The sequence below is a fragment of the Apteryx mantelli genome, chromosome 6 (genome assembly GCF_036417845.1).
Source record: "Apteryx mantelli isolate bAptMan1 chromosome 6, bAptMan1.hap1, whole genome shotgun sequence".
Lineage (NCBI taxonomy): Eukaryota > Metazoa > Chordata > Aves > Apterygiformes > Apterygidae > Apteryx > Apteryx mantelli.
In genome coordinates, this window is record NC_089983.1 from 29,424,625 (window position 1) to 29,430,624 (window position 6,000).

Here is a 6,000-nt window from a genome sequence, read left to right on the forward strand (position 1 = left end):
AAACACTGATCCTTTGTAGCCCTCTTAGGACTTACCCCATCTTGCCACAAATATTACACACGAGTGTGACTACAATGCAGTGAATAAATAATATGTAGTGCACTTTAAATCTCGCCACTTGTGATGTCCTTCATTCTGGTTATTCCAGCACTGGCTTTGACAGTAATATTCTTAGAGGCATGTAGAAGTAGAAAAGGCCAAGAAACCCCACTTCCATTGTAGAGGGAGAGGCCTTTGCTCCAGTTCTAAGCAGAGGAATTTTGTCCATTAGTCGGTAGAGGACTATTGTAGCATATGCAACTCTATTTTCTCTCTGACATGAGAAGGTAGTGGCAGCAGGCCTTGGCAGGGGGACAGTGAGGGGGCAGCATGTCCAGTGGGTGAAGGCCATGGCAGTGACACAGAGAGGATGGAGGAGAAACCATCATTGTTGAAACTCGGCTACAAAATGTCTGGCAGCTACTATTATAAGCAGCCAAGGTGATACCTTTCGTGTGTGGCAGTTGTATAAAATTCAAGATGGTGTAAGATATCATCCATTCAATGAATTTGTTTTTCTGTGGGAGGTTGACATTCATCTTTTGGTTGCATCTCCCTGTATTATTTGTCCTGTAAAGATCTGTGAATTTTTACACGGTCATTAAAAAAATATATATATGTTAGGTTTTCTTTCTGCATTTTGGGAGTTCATAAGAAATGATTAGTGAAGAATGCATAGAACCAGGGGGATTAATATGATTCATTCTTGAGGATTTGCATAATTTGGAAGTGCATCATGCATAAGTGTCTTTGCCACAGTCATGTCTTCCAGGGATCAGAACAGTTTTTTTTTAGAAAGTTTTTATTCAATTAAAGATTAAAAAAAAGTCTTTGAATTCCAGTAATCTTTTTATGAAGCAAAACTTCTCCATGATTTTTTACAAAGGAGACTGCATATATGTTTGTTGCTGTGGAGTTGATTTTTTTCTAATTGCTCCATTAATTGTTCTTCAGGATTTTATAATCAAAATTAGGGATTTGTATTTTTTAGTCACTTTTTAATGTCCACCATGGCAGATAACATTAAAACATGTCCTATGAGGGTTTTTTTAACATCTTTCCACCCCAGCTCTAATGGTTTTGTATCAGTTTTAGCCGCATCAATCTTCCAACCTGAGTCATGCCATCAGGAAGCAGATTGTACCTAAGCTGAATGCGAGGATCCCCAGATGGTAAATCTTTTAGTCAACTTGATAGAGCTGCTCGTTTTGTCATGTCACCTGGAGATTTACCATAGAATAAAATAGCAGCTAAATATATCAGGACATGTAAACTCGTCTTCTATCAGTCCATGGGAACATTTGATTTCATATATGGGCTTCAAGGAAATTTGCAGGGAGAGCACGGAAGAGGCTTTGAGGAGCCACCCGGTTTCTTCCCTTAACTGAAATGAAGCAGTCTGTAAGCTGATCTGTTTAGTGGCTGCTTCCTTACAAGCCTGACGAGGAAAGTAACATAAACACAATCTCACATTTGTGAGCCAGGCCCAAATTCTCCCTCCCTCAAAATCCCTATTAATCATTAAATTTGAGAAAATCAGCTTTTAGTAGAAATACACCACTTGATAAAGACCATGCATAAATATGCTTCTTTGAGTAAACATTGTTTCTGATATAAATATCTAAGCCATGCATCTGAAAATAATTGATGAAGCTAATTCATACGTGTATCTAGTCATTACTTATGTCTCTTAAATTAAAAAGAGAATAAAAATATCTTTTCCTAGCTTTAAAGTATTTAATAAAAGCAATGTACTCCCCTACAAATGAATAGAATCATCCTCCCTCATCTTTGGGCTCTCTGCCCAGATTCCAAGTATGGAAAAGAATTAGACTGAAGGCTTTGAAATTAGATCTCACCTGTCTTTCCACAAATGCTAATAAAATGGAAAAAATACCTCATTTTCCATGCCAGACTCAGTAAATATATCACAGTTTTTTGGCAAAATTGGTGAGTGATTGGATTAGCTTTGCAGCATGCTTGTTGAGCAGGAGGTTAAATTTCTGAACCAGGCAGCCAGCATGCTCTGCAGCAGTTTGCAGGTGTTGTTAGGATAGCAGCCATTTGCGGTTCAAGCTCTCAATAACCCAGTGTTTCTGCTGATGCCTTTTAAGAGAATATTGAGAAACTCAGTAATCTCCTGATTCCTTAGAGGTTTATGGGCGTAAATGAACAAAATGAGGTCCAGATGCATGGATGAGCTAAAAACAGTCTTCCTCACTAAACAGATTCAGGAAATTCTCTATGTTACTGTAACAAATAATAAAAAACTGCTAGTGCTACTGACTAGATTTTAGGAACAGAGAACAGTAGTGACTTTAGCTTTTGGGCTTTTTGTTGCAAATGCAACACATCATTAACTGTTCTAATAATAAACTTCAAATTAAAAAAATATATTGTTCACTGTGCCAATATTTTCGGCAATAAGGGGGAGCACAAGAAAAGCAGAACAGTGCCTATGAATTTATTATTTCAGGATGAGTGTTAGAAATGTGCATATTAGTTGCATTCTGATGATTTTTCAGGGAAAAATTAAAGGACTGATTACAGGTACCATTAAATGATGTGCTAGTGCATGGTAGCGTCAGGAAGAGCCAAGGATGTTAGCAAAAAACTGCAGGCTAATGACCAAGGTAGTGGGTGAAGCCATTCATTACTGTGGTGTTTGGTGCATGCTTATTAAGCCAGGTGAACTGATCAGCATGTAAACAAAGCAGACACAGTACTTTGAGCCTTATTTAATTGATAATTAAAAAACAACATGGCAAATCAACTGCATGCAAGTTCATTTTGGTCCGCCATATGGGGAGGGAGGCATGTGGGGTTCAGGGAGCCTAAGACCAAAGACTTCTGTGGTAGAAACAAGGACGTGTTCGCTACAAGAGGCAGTTATGGAGGGTGGCAAGCAGTGCAACATCTTTTCCTAAAATCCAGGGTGTCTAGGCAAGCCAAGTCTCTTTTAAAACATTTGGTAACATAGCTGGACCTAAATGCATTAGTGCCTTTCTGTGCCTGAACTAAGGCCTCCTTTGAACGCAGAGCACCCAGAGCAGACATGCAGGAGTAGGTCTGCAGGAGTTCATTTCAGTCAGATTGAATTTATTTACCATGCCTCAACATCAGCCCTGTGCCACACTCAGCCTAACTCAATGCAAAAGCAGCTGGATGCCTTTACAGATTGTTACTCTACTACCCCCATTTTTTCCATTATCTGGATAATGAGAGTGTGTTTTGATTTTGGTGACTGTAATGGAGATTAGCCTGATTTGCTGCTGCCTTATTAATTACAAAGCAGTTTATATGAAGCAGAACCTATTTTTCTTTGGAATGAGGTAAACACAGGGAAATCACTTCATATTAAATCTTTTTGTTTTTTTTTTTCCTTTGCACGGCATGAAGTTTCTCCTGTCCCTCCTAACTCTGCCACAGCATTACTGATAAGTACAACACTGAATGAAGCTGTCTTTTGCTTTGTTCAGGATTTCTCTAAAAGATATTTCAAACAAGTATTTTTTATGGGAAACCCAAAGGGGTAATCAGATATTGCCTAAGAATATCTGCCACTGCCAGTTATAACATGACTATGGTCCTTCGCATTTCAGAAAATGACAAGACATGCAAACTAAAATGAAAATTATTGGGCTAAAATGCAATCGAGTTACTTTTAATTCACATATTAAGAAAAAACTTATTAAGGTACATAAAGAGGCATCTGGCAAATAGTGGTTCCTCTAGTCTTAGAAAATTGTTGTATTTTTGAGGGTATATTTTGTTTCCTGGAATAGCATCATTCCAATAAAAAATAAATACAGGTTATTATATCATTCTAGTGATTGAAAATGAGAATAACACCCATTTCTAGCTTTACAATGTGAAGCCAGAAGTCCAAATCTCACTGGGATTTTAGTGATGGTGAGCAGTTATCATTGGATGATTATTCAGCAGCCTGTGTGAAATGCATTAGTGATTTGTGGGGCAGTGTAAGCAAGCCTGCATTGCTGCTGTGCCTGTTCTATATATAAACAGACAGGAGAACTCTCTAGAGATGCCAGTCTGGCACCTCTCACAAGCTTTACATTTACTTACTATTCATTATTAATTGTTATGTGCTTGCAGCACACTTGATATTGTAAAAAGTACAGAGATACAGTCGCTGCCTTGAGGAGCTTAACTTTAAAAGATAAGCAAAACCAACTCACTCTTTTCCTCTATAACAAATACAGTTTCCTTCGGATTTTGTTCAAATTCTCTAAAACTCCCATAATGTGGGTTTCAAGGCAGGTTATGTAATGTTTCTTTACTAAATTTCACATTACCCAGTTCAGAGTGAAAGAACTGTCAGAGCATAGTTGGCTATATACAGTGTGACAGATTTCACTGTTCTGAACAATTGGTCCCAACTGCTCTCATTTCTTATTCAAGGTTTCAAACCATTCTTGAAAGCTATCAAATTTCATGTTAATCTCCTCAAGAGAAGAACGAATGAGCCTCTGGATGGGAAGACAAGTTGGAGTCATTGCTTATTGAATACAGGGTGAGGCATAATATTACTCAGAAAGGCCTTCAGACTAGTCTTTGTTCCCTTCTCCATAATAAAGGAGAAAGTTTTGTGGTTTTTTGGGAGCAAAAAGGGGATTTATAGGTTAAGCAAAGGTGGCTTTCCGTTAAATAAAGCATATACAGTACCCTGCATGTTATAATTCAAATGCATATAATTTTATTTGTGTGTATCTTCCTCTCTAGTAAGAATTACTATGTGACACGTTTGGTTTTTTTGTGCCCGCAGTTATACTTGCTCACTCCCATTCATTTCAGAGGCCCAAACATAGTCACCAGTGTTTGGAAGGCTTCATAACCAGTAAAATGCTAAATGTTAAAATGTGAGTAGATGAGGAGGAATTGTGTAACTTTTCTGGAAAAAAAAAAGTGAAGGGGGTAAAAAAAGGAAAGAGGAAATGGGTGATGTGAAGCATGCAGAGAAAGAGGGGTATGAATTTTGTGGGAAAAAGGAAAAATGGAAAAAAAATGTGATCCAATCATGACAAACATAAAGCTTCTCTGTAACAGTTTCTGAATACTGTATATTTTACTTGTAGTAGGCCAGTCTATGACTGACTCAGCTGTTTTAGTTTAGCACAGCAGATTATAGTGGAAAAAAAGAGGGTAGGTAGCAGTAAACCAGCTGCCTGCCTTGGGAACTCCTCACTGGACACCTGTTAAGGGACAAGGTCAGAGCAAATGAGTTGGATTCCTGGCTCTGCTGCCGCAAGTCCTACCAAAGTTGAGCTGGCGAGCCAGAGGCCTGGAGCTTCTCAGGACTGCAGGAACTCTGGCTGCAGAAAAAGGGGGACTCTCTTCAAAGAGAAGTGGTACGTGGTTGGAGTTGTTCAACTTCCTCCTGTTCAATATACAGGAAATTAGGGCACCTTCAGATAATAAGCTTTAGTCAAATAGATACTGCATATAGAACTGCTCCAAATCCTTTTCCTGTCAGTACCTTACTCCTTCTGTTAAATCAGAGCTGCCTGGTCACAGTCCACTCATCAGATTCCCAACTGGAATATCTGCAGGTGCCAGTCTCAGCTGGAACCGGGTAAGCACAATTCAGAAAAATTAAGACAGAGTCACCCAGCTCACTATGATTTCACTTTTCAGTTCAGATACGCCTCATTAACATTGCAACCCTGTCTGTAGCATACAGAACCTTTTACATAGAGGTATTCAAGTCTATGAATAATCTATTCTGAATAATCTAAAAGCATCACAAATATCTATGTTTACTTTGTCCACAGTAAGTGTGGTCCAAAGGGATCTTGACAAACTCATATTTCTTTTAAGAAATAGGCCAGGAGGAATACCAAGCTGATCCAAGTATAGCTTCTCTCAAAATGTGGCTAATGGGAGGTGATCAGCTGATGAAAAAGGCCAATTGAATACTGAAAGTGCATTAGAATAGCCAGA